Here is a 21,159-nt window from a genome sequence, read left to right on the forward strand (position 1 = left end):
AGGGTGACAGTGACTGGGTGGGAGGGTGACAGTGACTGGGTGGGAGGGTGACAGTGACTGGGTGAGAGGGTGACAGTGACTGGGTGGGAGGGTGACAGTGACTGGGTGGGAGACAGTGACTGGGTGCGAGACAGTGACTTAGACAGTGACTGGGTGGGAGGGTGACAGTGACTGGGTGGGAGACAGTGACTGGGTGGGAGACGGTGACTGGGTGGGAGACAGTGACTGGGTGGGAGGGTGACAGTGACTGGGTGGGAGACAGTGACTGGGTGGGAGGCAGTGACTGGGTGGGTGGGAGACAGTGACTGGGTGGAAGACAGTGACTGGGTGGAAGACAGTGACTGGGTGGGAGACAGTGACTAGACAGTGACTTTGTGGGAGACAGTGACTGGATGGGAGGGTGACAGTAACTGGGTGGGAGGGTGACAGTGACTGGGTGGGTGACAGTGACTGGGTGGGTGACAGTGACTGGGTGGGAGACAGTGACTGGGTGGGAGGGTGACAGTGACTGGGTGGGTGATAGTGACTGGGTGGGTAACAGTGACTGGATGGGTGGGAGACAGTGACTGGGTGGGAGACAGTGACTGGGTGGGTGACAGTGACTGGGTGGGTGACAGTGACTGGGTGGGAGACAGTGACTGGGTGGGAGGGTGACAGTGACTGGGTGGGTGATAGTGACTGGGTGGGTGACAGTGACTGGATGGGTGGGAGACAGTGACTGGGTGGGAGACAGTGACTGGGTGGGTGACAGTGACTGGGTGGGAGACAGTGACTGGGTGGGAGACAGTGACTGGGTGGGAGGGTGACAGTGACTGAGTGGGAGGGTGACAGTGACTGGGTGGGAGGGTGACAGTGATAGGTGGGAGGGTGACAGTGACTGGGTGGGAGGGTGACAGTGACTGGGTGGGAGGGTGACAGTGACTGGGTGGGAGGGTGACAGTGACTGGGTGGGAGGGTGACAGTGACTGGGTGAGAGGGTGACAGTGACTGGGTGAGAGGGTGACAGTGACTGGGTGGCAGGGTGACAGTGACTGGGTGGCAGGGTGACAGTGACTGGGTGGGAGGGTGACAGTGACTGGGTGGGAGGGTGACAGTGACTGGGTGGGAGGGTGACAGTGACTGGGTGGGAGGGTGACAGTGACTGGGTGGGAGGGTGACAGTGACTGGGTGGGAGACAGTGACTGGTGGTAGGGTTACAGTGACTGGGTGGGAGGGTGACAGTGACTGGGTGGGAGGGTGACAGTGACTGGGTGGGAGGGTGACAGTGACTGACAGTGACTGGATGGGAGGGTGACAGTGACTGACAGTGACTGGGTGGCAGGGTGACAGTGACTGACAGTAACTGGGTGGGAGGGTGACAGTGACTGACAGTGACTGGGTGGGAGGGTTACAGTGACTGACAGTGACTGGGTGGGAGGGTTACAGTGACTGACAGTGACTGGGTGGGAGGGTGACATTGACTGACAGTGACTGGGTGGGAGGGTGACAGTGACTGACAGTGACTGAGTGGGAGGGTTACAGTGACTGACAGTGACTGGGTGGGAGGGTGACAGTGACTGACAGTGACTGGGTGGGAGGGTGACAGTGACTGGGTGGGAGGGTGACAGTGACTGAGTGGGAGGATGACAGTGACTGACAGTGACTGGGTGGGAGACTGACAGTGACTGACAGTAACTGGGTGGGAGACTGACAGTAACTGGGTGGGTGGGTGACTGACAGTGACTGGGTGACAGTGACTGGGTGGTGGGTGACAGTGACTGGGTGGCTGACAGTAACTGGGTGGGAGGGTGACAGTGACTGGGTGGGTGACAGTGACTGGGTGGGAGACAGTGACTGGGTGGGAGGGTGACAGTGGGTGGGTGACAGTGACTGGATGGGTGGGAGACAGTGACTGGGTGGGTGACAGTGACTGGGTGGGTGACAGTGACTGGGTGGGAGACAGTGACTGGGTGGGTGACAGTGACTGGGTGGGAGGGTGACAGTGACTGGGTGGGAGGGTGACAGTGACTGGGTGGGAGGGTGACAGTGATAGGTGGGAGGGTGACAGTGACTGGGTGGGAGAGTGACAGTAACTGGGTGGGAGGGTGACAGTGACTGGGTGGGAGGGTGACAGTGACTGGGTGGGAGGGTGACAGTGACTGGGTGGGAGGGTGACAGTGATTGGGTGGGAGGGTGACAGTGACTGGGTGGGAGACAGTGACTGGGTGGTAGGGTGACAGTGACTGGATGGGAGGGTGACAGTGACTGGGTGGGAGGGTGACAGTGACTGACAGTGACTGGGTGGCAGGGTGTCAGTGACTGAGAGTGACTGGGTGGGAGACTGACAGTGACTGACAGTGACTGGGTGGGAGACTGACAGTGACTGACAGTGACTGACAGTGACTGGGTGGGAGACTGACAGTAACTGGGTGAGAGACTGACAGTGACTGGGTGGGTGGGTGACTGACAGTGACTGGGTGACAGTGACTGGGTGGTGGGTGACAGTGACTGGGTGGCTGACAGTGACTGGGTGGGTGGGTGACAGTGAGTGTGAGTGACTGGGTGGGTGACAGTGAGTGACAGTGACTAGGTGGGTGGGTGACAGTGAGTGACAGTGACTGGGTGGGAGACAGTGACTGACAGTGACAGTGACTGGGTGGGTGGTAGACAGTGACTGACAGTGACAGTGACTGGGTGGGTGGGAGACAGTGACTGACAGTGACTGGGTGGTTGGGAGACAGACTGGGTGACAGTGACTGGGTGGTGGGTGACAGTGACTGGGTGGGTGACAGTGACTTACCTTGACTGGGTGGGTGCAGGTTGCCGCCAGACTCTTTCCCCTCCTGCCCCCGATATCCCTGCGGCAGCTTCCCGGGAGGGGAGGTGGGCTTGGGGGTGCAGGAGGTGGGCTCGGGGGGCATGGGAGGTGCGCTCGGGGAGGGCACGGAAGGTGGACACGGGAGGTGGGCTCGGGGGGAGCGCGTGAAGCTGGCCGCGGGGGGATGCAGGGGGAAGCAGGCCGCAGGATTACCTGGTACTTCCCCCTCCGTCCCACGTTGAGAGCTTGGGGGGAGGGGCCGCAGCAAGAAGAGCTGGTACATCCCCCTCCATCCCACGTTGGGAGCGGGGGGGGAGGGGCCGCAGCAAGAAGAGCTGGTACTTCCCCCTCCGTCCCACGTTGGGAGCGGGGGGGGAGGGGCCGCAGCAAGAAGAGCTTGTACTTCCCCCTCCGTCCCATGTTTGGGGACCTGCGCATGCACATGCGCGCGCCGGGACCGCAGGGGAATCGCCGCCATTTTGCTCCCACATCGCGCCTGCCCCTCAATTTCAAATACTGAGGGGAGAGCCGCACGGAATTGCCCAAAGAGCCGCAAGTGGCTCGTGAGCCGCGGTTTCACGACCCCTGATATAGACATACTGTACTAGTGACGTGTTGTTTTAGTCGATCCTAGCTCTCAGGACCTATGTATATAGACTTGGTTGTTTGGCATGTACTGTACTTCCTTATTTTGACGCAAGCATACAGTATATAACTATTTCACACACTTTATTTAGCAAAAATATATCTTGGATTTATCTCTTTATATTGTATAATAAATACTATTATTATTTACACACTTTTGATGCCTATCTCATTGTGCCCACATGACATATTATAAGTGTGGAAGCATTCTACAAATACAATACCATAAATTAGTGTTTCAAATTTATGGGCCTATTCTATAAGCCGTCATAAAAAAAAATCACCGGGCCGTTTACTCCGCCAGTTTCTTTTTTAGCATTGCTATCATGGTATTCAGAAAGCCCTGATTACCTGTGATAGCAAAATTCCAAAAATGGGCGAGTAGCTAGGGAGACATGTTGATCACCTCTCTCAAAAGAGATTAACCGGCAATTTCTTTTAGCTGCAAATAGAGATGTGTAGAGAGATCAGCCTCTCACTGCGCATATCTCACCAGTGAGCAGGGGGTCTCCAGAGCAGAACGCGTTGATTTCAGCTCCGGGGACTCCCTGCTTTCCGAGATACATGCCCCATTATGGGGTGCCGGTATCTCCTATGTATTTAAATGTCTCGCGTCACGTTACTGTGGGAATAAAATGCAGAGGAGATACCGCACCCCATAACGGGGCCTGTATCTCGGGAAGCAAGGGTTCCTCACCCTGAAATGAAAGCGGTTCTGTTCCGGAGACCCCCTGCTCATCCACACTAGTAAAAACATTTATATTACACCAGCTTCACTATCTTAGTGGCTAGCCGCTAAGGCAATGAAGGCGTTAAACCTCAATAGCCTGTTTCTTTGGGCAGAGGGGGTGGAGGAAACGGAGGCAGATGAAGGGGGTAGTAGTCACAGGGTGGATGGTTAGGCCTTCATGGAAGGTTGTGGGAGTTAACCACTTCACTACCATAGAAGTGGGAACCGCTATGTTAATGAAGGGGTTCATCAGTTCCGCTACTCCACCCCCCAGGAAGGCCTAAACATCAATCCTTGAGGCTACTACTCCCTTCATCCAATCCCTCTACCCCCAAGAAACAAAAATAAACACAACAAGCCTACTACCCATCTCCTCTACCCCCAATAATCACATCCCCCCCTTCTCCAAAACACATAGAGTACAGTAATGGGCAAAATTACTATTATTCACTATTATTTCTTATATTCTTGCTGGCATCGAAGGACATGGACCTGCAGTATGCTGATGAGGATGCCCTTCATAATGGCAGGGGTAAGTTAAACATTGTATTTACTTTATTAATGCTGACTGGCTAATGTTTGATTTTATAATGGGCAAATGCACTATTATCCGTATCTGTATAATAATAATTTTTGCCCATTACTGTACTGTATGTGTTTGGGGTGGTGGTAGTGGGGTTGTTGGGGGTAGAGGAGGTGGGTAGTAGGGTTGTTGTGAGTAGCGAGGATGATTGAATTTGGCATTTGGCCCTTGGTGGGTGTTTATACCTACCGGGTGGGTAGCGAGAGGGGTTAACCCTTTCATTTCCTTAGCGCTATTAACCGCTAAGGTAATGAATGGGTTAACTTAACCTGCAACCTTTCCGCAAGGCCTAAACCCCCACCAAATACCTTCACCCACCCCTGCTACCTACAATAAACATGGTAGTTAAAGCCTTCATTGCCTTAGCTGTTAGCCGCTAATGTTATGAAGTTGCCTGTGAATGCATTTGTATTGCATGGGATTCATGCCGGGGGCCTCTGGTGCTGATATTAGTGGGATATCAGCTCCGGAGACTCCGGGTATGAATCTGATGCAGGAAAAAAATCTTTTATTTTCTAAGTCCTCTCTCGCCGCCTCTCAGCACCTTCTCACCAGCCTCCTGAGAACTTTTCCTGGCATGAGGATTTGGGGAGAAACTCGCCATTCTAGAGCTGCGATTAGTCTCGATAAGCTAATCGAGGCTACTGGAATTGCATGAGTTTCAGAACCTGCCGATAAGTGGCTTATCGCTGCTCACCCGGCGATGTGTTTTGGACAGCTGAAAAATTGGTAATTCATGCCTTTATCGCCACTTATCAAGGCTTACTGAATAGCAGTACAGTAGGCATTTTGGAAGAAAAGGCTTATAGAATAGGCCCCTTAGAGTAGAATATAACCATTTCTTAGGGATATTATTTGGGGAGAAGGTTACAACCCTGTCACAATACCTTCCACATTAGTTGAAGAAATTAAATCCCTTTCACCTGGGTCATCTGTAAACATAGAATTGCCTTGATGATGGCATTTGGCAGAAACTGGTCAGGTATTCTGATATAGTGTTTAAATAAAAATAAAAAAATATGAGTTTGTACATATGTTTACTATGGTCAGTTAATTAACTTCTCTGACATGCATTCCTGTCATTGAATTAAAAAAAACCAACCCATATAGGTTTCTAAAGACTTTATTCGGAAGTTCAGTGTCTACAGATAATCTGGGCACTGGGATTTATTTCCTCCAAACAATGTAGAAATAATAACAAATATTCAAGTCTGGGAACATTTAAAAAACAGTAATCATAACATAGTCACATTTGGAATAAATTATCAAAAAACGTATTACATGGGATCAACAAAGACTTAAAATTTTAGAAAGGCAGATTTTAATACACTGAGGAATAATCTACAAGGAATACATTGGGGTGATGTTTTTGCAAGGAAAAATGTGAAAGACAAATAGGCAGTCTTTAAAATATTGTTAGATAAGTACACATATCAGTGTATACCCTTGGGTAATAAATATAAAAGAAACAAGTCTAAACCAATGTGGCTAAAGAAACAGGTAGGATAGAAAAGATAAAGGAAGAGGCAGGCATGTACTGTAGATTCTTAACGTCAGAAGGGACGGGACATCATATCAGAATGATAAGGATTGTAACAAAAGTTGCAAAGGGACAATCATATTAGCAAAAATTGAAAATGAAAAAAAGAATTTAAACAGAAAGTCAGATCAACCCTAAAAAGTTATTTATGTACCTTAATAACAAAAACATTAGAAAAGAAAATATAGAACCCTTACAGTGTAAGATGGGCAAGAAAATTATTGGAGATACAGAAAAACTGAGGTATTAAACAAATTATGTGCTTTTGTATTTACCAGGGAGGAATTCATTGCAAAAATAGTGTCACATGAGGAAGCCACAACCCCCTGTGCATAGGCTTGCTACCCCCTAGCAGGTTCCTTTCTACAGGACTGGTGACAAGACAGTAAGAAGAGTGGTGAAGAAGGAGGGACTAGAGAATAGAGAAAAGTTGCAAAGAGGGGTTGGGCATGAAAGTGTGATTTACGTTCTGTATGCCCCAGGAGGAGTTTGGTGGGAAATCTGCACAGCTGGACGAGCGCGGGAGCAGAGCCCAGCAGAGCAGAATGAAACTGCAAGAAGAAAGGACCTAGAGAAAGAGACCATGGAGAGAACACCCCCTGTATCCAATAGCGCTGCAGACTGATTAACGGGCTCTGAGGAGTACCCAGGGGATCTGACTGATGAGGTAACCGACATGCTTCCCTTGTGGACTTGAAAGCAAACCAGCAGCTTAATGAACCAAGGGAGTTGTGAGTAACCAAAGAGGGGATCCTCCGTTCATATAAGGGTACAGAAGTCTTTGTGAAGAGACAGGCCTGCAACAGTATAACACTGATTATAAGAGCACCAGCATTTGTACCAGCAGCTACCCAAGGGCCTCTTGTAACATGGGGTTGTGGGGACTCTAAGAGATTTTGACACACTGCTGTGCATCGCAATAATAAAGCACCTGGCCCAAATGGCATGCACCCAAGGGTTCTTTAAAAGCTAAGTTCGGTAATAGCCAAACCATTACATTTAATATTCAAGAGCTCCATTTCCACATGAGTGGCATAAAGCAGATGTGGTGTCTATATTTAAAAATTGAGCAAAATCACAGCCTGTAAGCCTGACATCAATAGTGGGGAAATTACTTAAAGGATTAGTATGGGATAGCATTCAGGAATACCTAATGTGTAAAAATGTATTAGTAATAGTCAGCATGAATTTATGAAGGATAGGTTATGTCAAACCTAACCTTATTAGTTTATTTGAGGAGGTAAGAAGGAATTTAGAGCAGGGCAATTCAGTTGATGTGGTCTACTTAGATTCTGCAAATTCTTTTGATACGGTGCCAAATTAGAAGTTTGTATACAAAATAAAGGAAATTGGAATCAGTAAAAATAGTTGCACCTGGATTGAAAACTAGTTAAAGGATAGACAACAGAAATTTGTCATACACTAAATGGGACGTTCTCAGGTTGGGCTAATGTTGCGAGTAGAGTACTACAAGGATCGGTAATGGGACCCCTGCTTTCTTAACTTGTCTATTAATGACCTTGAGGTTGGCTAGAGAGCAGGATTTAATTTCTCTCCAGAAGGACTAGATAGACTGGAAACTTTGGCAGGTAAATGGCAGATGAGGTTAAATACAGATACATGTAAAGTTGTGCATTTGGGAAACAAGAACAAACAGGCGACTTACAAATTAAATGGGGCAACATTAGGTACATCCAAAAACTGTCTCAGCGACATTGCTGCTGAACTTTCTATCCTGGCTTCCTATTAAATCCTGTATTACTTACAACATTTTCCTCTGTTTTAAGGCTCTACACTCTTCTACCCCTCCTTACATCTCAGCCCTAATTTCTCGCTTTACACCTGTTTGACTCTTGGGTTCAGCTCAAGGATGTCATCTGTCAACCCCTTTTGTATCTAAAACTCTCTCCTCCTAAAATCTTTCTCACTGCCCTACACCTCTGGAATGCCCTCAAAATTCGACTGGCATCCTCTCTCTCCATCTTTAGGACCTAGCTCTGTTGACTGATACAATACATCTCATATGCACTGACATTGACCCCTTGCAGAAGCATTTACCTAAAAACCCTCTCACTGATCAGTAAATTATCCCCACTTTCCACTTAGATTGTAAGCTCTTCATGTCGGGGACTAAGGGCCTCATGCAGTAAGCGCCGATAATCCGTTTATCGACATTTTTTCACCAAATTTGCCCTCCCGATTCAGTAAGCGCCGATAAGTGGGAAAAATCGGCAATTTTTGTTGCCGATAAAAACTTATCGGCAGCCGGATGCCGATAAGCTACTTAATGGTACTTTTTGAACTCGGCTGAATTCAGGTAGCCCCGATCAGCTTTTCGCTGCTGATCGGCACTCCAGAATGGAGAGTTTTTCGGCAATTCGTCCCGCCAACTAAAGTTGGCAAGTTGGTGGAGGAGAAGCATCGGCAAGGGCGACACTTAGAAAAAATAAGGCCTTTTTACTGTCTGTGATTGATGCCGGGGGTCTCCGGAGCTGAGATCCCCTGCTTCCCGAGTTACAGGCCCCAGTTTGGGGCATCGGTTACTGTGTCGTCGCCATATTTATAGCGGAAACAGCGCGAATAAGACGCTATAAAGATGGCGGCGACACTGCCACCCGATGACACATACCGGGGCCTGTAACTCGGGAAGCAGGGGTCCCTGGTCCACAAAGCAACGCTCAGGGGACCCCCTGCTCACAGTACACTATTATTAAAAAAACATTCATGTTGCTTCGTTACCGTAGTACAAAGCCGCAAAGGTAAGAAATGAGTGTTTATTTATATATGTGTTTTATTCATAGTGTAGATGTCTCCGGATCTGAACCGCTTTGGTTTTAGGTCCGGGGACCCCCTGCTTCCCGAGATACAGGCCTCTTTAGGGGGTGCCGGTATCCCTCTGCTTTGTTTACATTCCGCGGTCACGTGATCGGGACCTTTAAATGCAGAGGGATACCAGCACCTCAGACCCCCTGCACATGTACACTAGGAGTCAAAGTTGTTTATAAATAATTTTAATGTTGCCGATGTTTGTACAGAGAGACCGGCGGGTCTCTCCCTGCTGCAAACACATATCGGCAGAAACGGCCTATCGGCAGGTTATCGGGAGCCAGGCTGTTTCGGCACAGGCTCATCAGCAGTTTTGCTTTCACCGTGATTCGGCAGGGATCGGCATGGATTCGGCCCTTACTGAATACTGCGAGGGCAAATCGCCAAAATAAGGCCTATCGGTACCCCTTGGCGATTGCACTTTTTCGGCGCTTACTGCATAGAGCCCTAAGTTTCCTATTGTTTTGGCTAAAGCGCTTATTCCCATTGCGTTATAAATATTATATAACATGCATTGTAAAGCGCTATGTACCTGGATGGTATATACATAAATATATACATACTGTATATACAGCATTGAATTAGGTCAACGAGCCTCTAATAGCAACTAACAATAGAATTACCATGGTAATTATTGGCAGCTGATCTCTGTGAGTTAATAGAGAAATACTTCCTGATTATAACTGATTACTACTTAAGATGGCTTTAAAGCTTGCGATTAGGTAAACCCACAAGTGACTTTTTGATTCTGAAGCTAAAAAGCATATTTGTCATATCTGGCATACCAGAAACCTTTGTAAGTGCTAATGAACCTCTGTTCAGTGCTAGTACTATACAATTAAACATTTTGCTCTTGTCACCATCAGTTGTTAGGAACCACAAGGTAATGGGTAATGAGATAGCTGAAAGAGCAGTTAAAACAGCAAAAGGAAGATAGAAACAAAATTATTCTTACCATGCACTTTTAGCTTATCATGCCACTCCAATTGATGCAACAGGAGATTGTTCAGCAAAGATTGACATCGGACAGCATTTCTAGACGGCTTTCCGAACACTGAAATAAAATAAATAGTCCTTCAGTGCCCTGGTTTACAACAAGTAGCAAAGAAAGATTCAACCCCAAATGATAGAACATTTTATAACAGCCGTTTCTTTGCTACAGTATGTCAATAACATTATTCTAGAGGGTACTAAATTAAGTTTAATTTTTCTTTTGGCTTGCAATAAAGAAAGTGGGCTCTACAAAACTCCTACAAATTAGCCTACACATGACACAATGTTATAAACTGAGAAAAGTATCTAACATTTGTTTATATATAGTTCATATGAGAAAAAATATAACAGTTTTGTTTGTGTAACATGTTTTGCATTTTAATCGTGACAATAAACCTTTAGAAAATAACTGTGTGTAATGTATCCTTCAATGTATATGACAGACATTTGGAACTACAAAAAAGTACACATCACAAGAAGGTTGTGATGGTAAAAATAATACAATTACGGTCTATAAATGGGCTCATGTTATTTTAACCAAGTACAGAAGAAACCAGCAGTGGGCTGCAATAACGTTGGTTTCTTCTGTACTTAATCCCGGATAATAGATTTATGCTGAAATGTCTTTTTTTTTTTAAATTCTCATTTTGTAATGTAGCCCTGCAAAAGATGGAAGCTAAATATTGATTAATACAGTGTGTGTGTGTGTGTGTGTGTGTGTGTGTGTGTGTGTGTGTGTGTGTATATATGTGTGTGTATATGTATATATATATATATGTATTACACGGACAAAAGAAAAAAGCGGCGCCTCTTGTAATACAAATACTCCCCTATATCTAACAATACTCTCTTAATAATCAATACAATAAAAAATATATAAATTATAAAATTCCTAATGGAACAATAAAAACTACAAATAACACAAACAAACAACAGAATGGAGAACCGATACCAGTCCCTTCAAAAGTCCCCAACAGATTAAAGTTAATGTCCAAATCCAGGCATAGGCTGCTTTCCAAATGGGGGGAACAACCTCCAATAAGAATCTAAAAGAAAAAAGAGGAAAGCGTACGGCCCATAGTTTAAAATTGTTTGTACATTTATTACAAAAATAGGGGAGGGGTGGAAAGAGGCTCACTTACAAACAAATCATATATAAAATCATATCGTGAACACAATGTCACCGCCTGCTAGAACGGATGCTTAAACCGAATCCATTTTGTAGTGCAGGAGATGAAATCAGCCGTCCGCTTGTAGTAATAAAAGCTGAAGCGCCGATGGTATACACTGGAACCTCCATTTCTTACAGTAGGTCCCGACAGTCTGGCTGCAGTCTCACACCTGCAAACACCACTGAGGAGGATTCGGTTTAAGCATCCATTCCAACAGGCGGTGACATTGTGTTCACGATATGCTTTTATATATGATTTGTTTGTGTGAGCCTTTTTCCACCCCCTCCCCTATTTTTGTAATAAATTTAATAAATGTACAAAAATGTAACACTATTGGCTGTGCGCTTTCCTCTTTTTTCGTTTGTATTATATCTATATCTATATATCTCTTCATCAAGATTATACGATACTTATCTATTTGCGTGTTTTGTATATGCCCACCGGACTAGGTTAGGAAGTTGTAAATTACATAGTAGATGTGGATAAAAAAAGAAATACAGTATGTCCATCAGGTTCAACCTATGCTAAATGTATGATACAAATACTATCCTATATTTGTATTTAAAGTATTTTGATTCAGAGGCAGGCAAACAAAAATCACCAGTGAAACATTATCCAATGATATCTCATAAGGCAAAAAATAAATTGTTTCCTGCCTCCAAATAATGGCAATCATATTTCCCATAGTTACTTATATGGTATATCCTTATATAACTTTGCTTTCTAAAGAGATGTCAAACCTTTTGTATATGCTATCATAGGGACCGATTCTAGTAGCCTCGATGAGTTTGCTGCTACAGTGCACGGTTTGTCAGTTGAGTTATCACAGTATTAAGAAAGAATCTGAACCCCTCTCAAACCATGAGGTAGGAAAATGCCAAAACTGTAAGGTGTAGCAGAAAAGTCATCTCAGCATCTCTAAAAGTTCTCCCTGTGCGATTTGGCCCAGCAGCATAGAGAGCTGCACAGAGAGATCTGCCTGCACATCTCTTACAAGCGATCGCAGTGTTTTTATGAAAAATGTTAATTCTAGTATGCATGAGCAGTGGGTCTCCGGAGCAGAACTGCATTGATTTCAGGTCCGGGGACCTCCTGCTTCCTAAGATACAGGCCCCGATATGGGGTATCTCCTTTGCTTTCAAATGTCCCGGTCACGTGGCATGGGACATTTAAACATTGCATGGGGCAACCAGGGCCTGTATCTCTGGAAGCAGGGGGTCCCCGGACCTGAAATCAACACGGTTCTGCTCCGGAGACACCCTGCTCACGCACACTAGTATTAAAATGTTAATAAAAACAGCTTAATTACCTTAGCGGCTAGACGCTAAGGCAATGAAGGGGTTAAACTTCAATAGCCTTTTTATTGGGGGCAGAGGTAGTGGATGAAGAAGGTAATTTCTCCAGGGTGGGTGGTTAGGCCTACCGGGAAGGTTGCGGGAGTGGTTAACCCCTTCACTACCATAGCGGTGGAAACCCCTAATTTAATGAAGGGGTTAACCATTCCCGCTACCCACCAGTAGGCCTATCTACCCACCCTTTGGCAACTACCCCTTCATCCAACCCCTCTACCCCCAATAAACATTAAACACTACAACCTTAATATCCAACTCCTCTACCCCCAACAACCCCCAACACATACAGTAATGGGCAAAATAACTATTATCAAGATATGGATAATAGATCATTTGCCCATTCAAAATTCAACATTAGCCAGCAGCATAAAGTAAATAAAACTTGCACTTACCCCTGCCAGGATGGAGGTTGTCCTCATCACCATCCTCTGCGTCCATGTCCTCCTTTGGCAAGAACACAACAAGAAAAAATATAATCTATTGGCCCCTAATCTCTTAATCATCCTAGTGGTTAATAACCGCTAAAGTAAATAAGGGGTTAACCTCCCTCCCCCGCTACCAACCCGGGCGGCCTAACCACCCACCCCGGGGAAAATATCTCCACCCTCTACCCATTGATTGGCACAGTGGTACAACACACAAGCACCTAAACACCAGAAGAATAAAAGAACTAAAAAGCCGAAACAACACATTCCTAAAATTAATCTGACACCAAAACACCAATAAAATCAAATTAATCAAACCCCTAATCAACAGAACAATTAACTAAATTAAACGCCTACACAATCCTAAAATATAATAAAAACAAGCCCTTCAAAAATATAACAATTTTCTCAAAACAATACACAGAAATAGAAAACATAACAATTAATTCAAAACAACCATTTGCCCAAAAATTAATTGCCAGTCACTGTATTTATCTATACCCAAAGGGGCATAGATAAATACATTAGCAATTAATGTGCAAGCAAAAACATTAAAAAATATACAATAAAAAAAGCTGAAAAATTAAAATTACATAGAGTCCCTAGTGTAGCAGGTGTTCCCCAATATAGCAGTGATACCCAGATACATAGCCAGGTACTGTACACTGAACCTAGTGTAGGGGTTCAGGGAATGCTCCAGCTAAGTTATAAAGCTGAGCATGATCAAAGTGCCTAAAAGTTTTAAAAGGTATTTTTCTAATGTGTGCCAAGAATGAGGCTAGTGCATGTAGAGGAATATATACACTCTGTCCCCCCTTCCCCCATAAAATGTTGTACCCCCCACCCAGTTTGCACACCCCTGCCTTAATTAACCAATAGTTATCTTCTGTGTCACTGGGTGTGATTTCTACAGAAACAAATTATTAACATTGAATAACCTTCAGAATTTGCAAAACAAGAATTAAAACATTTGTATATCTTGCCACGCTCAATAGCACTGTTTTTTGACACTAATATGCTGTATATATGATGTGACGGTGGGTTTTGGAGTTCTGGCGCTTGATGGGTAATGCAACTGTTGTTGCTTGGAGGTGTGTCCCTCCTCTGCATGGTTTAAAGCTCACCCTGCCCCACTTTCCAATTAGCAGTTTTTTTCATGATCCACAGACGCAGTATGGTCTTTCTTCCTCCAGCAGAAAAGAGAGGTATATTAGAATTGTGCCAGGTAGTGTTGGGACCTGCAGATTGGTCATGCCGTGAAGTGGCTGCAGGCTTATAACCTTTTGGCCAAAGGGTTTAACTAAATGACCCATACTCATGAGCAGATAAGCACTGAAGTATTGTACTATATGTTGTGTCATTTTGTATGTTGCGCTGGCCTTTCTGTTTTTGTTTAAGAATTAAAACAAGGATTAAAACAATGTCATCATTAAAAATGAGCACACCCCATTTTCTGCAATTGAACACTACTGAGTTGCACTCACAGACATAATTAAACAATAAACAGTATTTCTTTTTTTAAATCATGTTTTTATCAGTTTCAGTCAAGCCCACAGTCCTTAGATGCTGTAATAGACCATTAAATGTGTTTTTTTACTTTCTCGAAATCTGCAGTAGTGTAGTTATATTGCTTCCCAAGTGCATCTAAAATAGCTCTCTTCAAATTGTAAGGTATAGACTTCTTACCTCCGGAGCCATCAAAATGTAAATTTCTGCCCCACTAGGCATAAAGTTCAAAAAGCACATGCTGTCCCCTGCAGCAAATAGCATACATTTCTAAAGTTTGCATGCATTTTATGGAAAGAGGGATGGCATCTACTGGATCCCTACTGTCTGGGGCACTGGTGCATTTATTCCTCCATGGTTCAGTTGTTACAGGTGTGCTTTGGCAAACAAAAAACAGGTAACTGCTCTAGGATGCCACTTTCTTGCTGGTCAGTTTCAGTAGCATGGAGGCTCAAAGGCACAATGTCTGAATGAACCAGAAAGGTTCACTGAATGAACCAGAAAAGATGCAGGGGTTGCATGTGCTTTCCACTGTGTTGGTATTGCTTGGAAACACATTGGGGGATAAGAGGTTACCTCCAGATGTTGTGGTCTCTCTTGCAGCAGTCCAGTGATTCAAGTGAATAAAGACTGCCCATGCTCGTCACTATATGATCCTCTCTAACACAAGGTCAACTTTTATGTCCATTAAGTCCCATGTCTGCTCCTGCTCAGGTATCTGTGTAGGATCAGTGGCAGGTCTGGCAACAGGTATGCAAGTTATACCAGCATCACAAATGTCCCCAGAAAAAAACTATTGACAAAGCCATGCTATCCCTGAACAAAGCAGCAGTTAAAGTTAGACTGAAGCTTGGTCCTCTGTGGGGTGTGCTGGGCTAGGGTTGAGGTGATATGTGCCCTGAGTGGGGTACGATGGGTCCGAGATTGGGTGAGCTGGATCTGTAGTGGTGTGCAAGAGGACCAAGGTGGGTTGAGCTGGGTCTAGAGTGGGGTGTGATAGGTATGAAATGGGGTGAGCTGGGTCTGGAGTGGGGTGTGGTAAGTCCTTGATGGGGTGAACTTGGTGCGATGATGCTTCAGGTACCTTGTGCAGAACCAGCTTTGCGGGCAAGCTCAATCGCCATAATTCTAACTTGTTTCTTCGTCTTCTTCGTCTTCGTCTTCTTCGTCTTCTTCGTCTTCTTCGTCTTCGCCTTCTTCGTCTTCGTCTTCTTCGTCTTCGTCTTCGTCTTCTTCTGTCTTAGAGTTCTTCCCTTTGGATTTTTGGATGCCCCCACTTGTTTTATTTTCCTACTTTATTCTTAGCAAGTGTTTTTAGTGGTCACAGGTTTTCTGGTATTATTGGCAAAAATCTTACACATTCTTTGAGTTCTTAGTGCTGTAATTAATCCACTCAATGTTCTTGTGTGTGGATAATCTCCAGGCAGCACCTTACATTTCTGAATACTTCACATCTGGTCACTGGTTCTTCCAAGACAATGGCCCAAAACACAGTACATATGATACTGTACATTCATTAGGAACAGTGGAATCAACTGGATCTGAACAGCTCCAGATTAAGTTAATGTATTGAGCAGTATGATAGCATTTACTGTACAAAATCAGTACTGTACTGTATATGCTGTCATGTGTATTTGCTCTAGTCTTGTAAATATATTTTCTCATTTGTCTCTATATTTATTGATCCAGGTATAGATAGAACAAAAAAAGCAGCACACAGCCAAGGGAGTAGGGTCAAAAAATGATCAAATTACTTTATTGGGAAAACATAACTAAAAAGGAGGTACAAAAGCTCTCCTAGGCGTTTCATAAAAAAAAATTCTTTATCAAGGGGTAAAAAACAAACATCCCTGCAGTCTCTTTTAAATATGAATGTGTGATGTTTAACGCCAAAAATATCATGACGTCACGCGCACGCATGCAACCCCAGATGCAAGATGCCCCGCGCGAAAACAAGCCTTACCCAGGAGGAACACCATGGTAACAGCTAAAATAACTAGTTGTGCATGGGGTTCAGCACCAGTGGCACGATGACATAACAGAGCCATGCGTGCACGTGCATACGCATACATGCACGCGCATGCCCCCTCTGATGCTATGCATAAGGACAACTACACATAGAGTAGCAACACCTTTACATACATAAAAAAAAAACAAGCAAAAATTGAAGCTCATTAAACTTTAGAATGGACATCATATGCCCAATCCAAACACATGATGGCTATAAACAGAGGACATGCAGGAAAAGAATACCACATTAAATAAATACACAACAATAACCACAAAAATATACAATAACTACAACAAAAAGTACCTCCATCTGTGTTATACAAGATTTTCACAGGACAAAAATAAGACAATAAAAAAAGCCATCAAGTTCTCAAAATATTAATGTCTTTACTTCAGGTAAGTAAATAATTAATTAGATATGACTCTATTTAGGAAAGGAAAAAATGGAGGAGGGGGTGGGGGCACATGTGGGGGAAGGGAAGAGGGGGGACATAGCACTAGCCACATATAGTAATTTGAACATATTGAATAATAGTAAAAAGGTGGTGCTAGATCAGAGCTTCTACTACATAGATCTCTAGTGAATATGGAAACTAAATGTAGTTTTCTTAGTAATAAATAATAATAAAATAATAATGTGAGTATATAAAACTAAGTTGAATGCAATCCAGAGCAAAATTCTAAATGAAAATTTCAGTAAATTAAAAACCTCATACACTTTTTTTAAAGTATTGTATATTTTACATGACATAAACTACATTCATATTACCATATTATCATTAACATTACACATTATATTGCACCTTTGAAATCTACTTGCAAAACAGTTTTTGACCGACAGAACATCCTTTATTAAATACATTATGCTTACTGTAATTTCTAAAAATAAATAAATAGTGAGTTGTGACTATTAAAATTAATTTAATATGCTTCCTGTCAGCTGCATAGCTTTGCCTCCATTCCATCACACAAATTAAACTATAAATGTTTCATCTTTGTTCAACTGACGAACTGACTTATTGAAGTACAATTGAATGGAGGCATTTGGAAAGCCAGAAGCAATTTAATTTTTTGACACGTTAAGATGCACAATGTACACTGCACACATCCTAACACATAAGTGTGAGCAAAGTTTGATGACTGCTTTACATGACTGAAGCAGACAGAATAAGAAACCTCTCATAACACATATGACAGCAAGACCTCAGCAGCTCTCAAATTTTTTTAGAAATATTTCCATGGAGATATACAGTATGAGAACTCATTTTGTAGAATAGCTTTGTTTTAAAAATGAGGAAAATGCTATGTTATACTGCATTGTGGGATGAGCGATTAAACCTAATTGGACAAAGATTTATAACATGGAATGAAACAAGGGAAAACCTTACAACGCCATTTATTTGTGTATTTTGTAATCAAATTGTCCTAGTATTCTCAAACTTCAATGAAAAATGTTTGGGCAATTTTATTCTCATATTGTGGTATCAACCCAGTTTATAAATTAACCTAATTTCTACTGACAGTCGATGCACCAGCAACAAAGTTGTCCAAAAAGGCCTGCTATTGTCTTCAAGTAAAAAAAATAAATGTAACTACTGAATACCACATCAACTTCAACTCTCACATTATTGTGACTTTAAAAGAAATACAGAAGTAGCCAGGCTTACTATTTTTGGTATCATGACGAGGTGCGAGATTACACCCGCCTGATCCCCTCTGTTCACTTTGGCTTGCCCAAGGGCTAGCCACGGTCAACCAGCAGAATTATTTGTAGGGTTTATGTAATTGCAATTCAGTATGTGTCTGGGAGATGCCACACCGAATATCGTTGCCCATGCCCATGTGAGGACAAATAGCCAGTACTCTAGAGAGGAGGTTAGGTTTGTTGTTTGGTGGGGAGGTGCCTTGGGGAGGGAGATTAAGCTACATGGGGGTAGCTGCTCTGCTATGGTGCTGGGGCACCGAGCAGTAGGAACTTTGATTGCAGTATGTGAGGTCCACATTGGCTGCTTAGTTTTAATTTGAGGAGCGCTTGTGTAATCTCCTGGGGTCGGAGCAGGGGAGGATCGGAGCAGGTACCCTCCACAACTGCTGCCCGGTGTGGGGAGGAGGAGGAGAGGCAGTAGTGAGGTGTCTCTCCCACCGCAGACTCGTTCTTCTATCCCCCAAGCCTCTTATACCCCCCTATTCCCCACTCCTCTTAAACCCTCTCCCCCCCAGAGCACTGCTTACCCGCGCCGCCCTGGTGATACTCAGGTCCTTAATCACCTCAGGCGGCTGCTGCCACACACAGACAGTGACACACAAACACAGTGACCGTGACACACACACACAGACAGTGACAGTGAGACACACACACACAGTGACAGTGACACACACACACAGAGACAGTGAGACACACAGAGACAGTGAGACACACAGAGACAGTGAGACACACAGAGACAGTGAGACACACAGAGACAGTGAGACACACAGAGACAGTGAGACACACAGAGACAGAGAGACACACAGAGACAGTGAGACACACAGAGACAGTGAGACACACAGAGACAGTGAGACACACAGAGACAGTGAGACACACAGAGACAGTGAGACACACAGAGACAGTGAGACACACAGAGACCGTGACACACACAAAGACCGTGACACACACACACACACACACACACAGAGACAGTGACACACACACAGACAGACAGAGACACACAGTGACAGTCACACACAGTGACAGTGCCAGACACACACAGTGACAGTGCCAGACACACACACACACACAGTGACATTGACACACACACACAGTGACACACACACACACAATAAGCCCATCTCTGCAAACACACACAAAAATAAGGCCTCTCCCCCTTGGGGTGGGTAAGGTGCCTGGGAGGGGTGTATAAGAGGGCATGTGGGTTACCTGAAGCCCGTGGATGGGCTGCTGGAGCAACATAGGTAGCCATTGCAGCTGAGAGACTGGCAGGCCCGCGGAGCCTAAAGGGAGGGACAGAGGGGCGGAGCCTAAGGAGCCCAGCATTACTGGAGGAGAGAAGGGAGAGGGGCAGTGCTGTAGGAAGAGGTGGGCCAAAAAAAAAAATCTTGGCAGAGTGACAGCACGGGCAGCCAATCAGGAAAGGGGGAGTTTAAATTTTTTTTTTTTTAAACCATTCTTGCAGGCTTGTTTCCCTGGGGCCGGACCAAAGGATTTTGCGGGCCTTACACGGCCCGCGGGCTGGACGTTCCCCACCCCTGCTCTAGGGGCTGAATAGGGCAGCTATAAGATTTTTGCAGCACACAGAGTTAATCCTCTCTGGAATAGCTGTTCACCTGCTGGAAAATTAATCAGGATGGATTCCTTCAGTGAATAAGGAAGTGTTTAAGGCAAACACAGAGTGATGCCATGCAGAGAGAGAGACTGTTTTTCTCCAGAGAAGGGGGGAGACAGGAGTGCTCCCCAGCTGCCGAAGCTGATTAAAGAAGCTGGTAAAGAGTGAGAGACACTGTTGAGAGTCGTGCTGAAGTAGTGACGTCTGGTTACATAGGACCTACAGGAGTTGCTCTGAGCTCACGTGGGGCTGAGTTCCCTAAGGAAGAAAAGGAAGACAGATGGTGCTGAAGCGGTGACATCTGCCCCATAAGGACTATAGATAAGCAAAACCCCTATTGTATGAAAAGACAGTTACATTGGTGTATATGCCGGGGCATGCTTTAGCTGGGAACTAGTATGGTTGCCCAGCGGTCTTTAGAGAGGACGGAAGGAAAGTGAGTTAGTATTCCTAACGGGAATAGGATTTGATTTTATTATTTAGTTTTCTTAAATTGACAGTGGGCCCGTTGTCTGATTTAATCCCTGTAAATAAACCCCTACTTGGAAAATAGTGTTTCCGGCCTTAAATTGGTACAAAAGAGACTGCAACGTGGTTTGGGAATCACTATTATATATTTATATATATATATATATATATATATATATATATATATATATATATATATATAATATAATAATGTCTGCAAGCACCTAGATTTCTGATAAGTATATATTATTATTTTTGGTCTGTGGCTCTTTGTTTGTGTGCAGCCCACATTACTGTGTGTGTATATATATACAGGCATACCCCGCTTTAAGGACACTCACTTTAAGTACACTCGCGAGTAAGTACATATTGCCCAATAGGCAAATGGCAGCTCACGCATGCGCCTGTCATCACATCCCGAACAGCAATACCGGCTCCCTACCTGTACCGAAGCTGTGCGCAAGCGGGGAGACTATAGAGCCTGTTACACATGCGTTATTTACATCAGTTAAACACGTATATGACGATTGCAGTACAGTACATGCATCGGTAAGTGGGAAAAGGTAGTGGTTCACTTTAAGTACATTTTCGCTTTACATACATGCTCCGGTCCCATAGTGTACGTTAATGCGGGGTATGCCTGTATAGTGTATATGTAGTGATTTATGTTTTAATAAGGTTTCTAATAAATGCTATATTTTAGAATAGTGGTGTGCATATAAGTGATTTACTTTTGGAGGACTTCTTTTATCCTGCAACCCTTTCTCTGTCAGTATCAAGCATCACAGATTT

General features: G+C 44.3%; 1 protein-coding gene across 2 annotated transcripts in view; it reads right to left on the reverse strand.

Annotated features, from left to right (window-relative positions):
- Nucleotides 1-21,159, reverse strand: part of SNTG1 (syntrophin gamma 1) — a 918,236-nt gene that overhangs the window by 728,115 nt on the left and 168,962 nt on the right. For both annotated transcript variants that reach the window (XM_075584465.1, XM_075584466.1), the window contains exon 2: nt 10,077-10,175. The gene's annotated coding sequence lies outside the window, so the exon portion shown is untranslated. The remainder of the gene's footprint in view (nt 1-10,076; nt 10,176-21,159) is intronic.

This window comes from Ascaphus truei, chromosome 2, assembly GCF_040206685.1.
Source record: "Ascaphus truei isolate aAscTru1 chromosome 2, aAscTru1.hap1, whole genome shotgun sequence".
NCBI classification, from domain to species: Eukaryota; Metazoa; Chordata; class Amphibia; order Anura; family Ascaphidae; genus Ascaphus; species Ascaphus truei.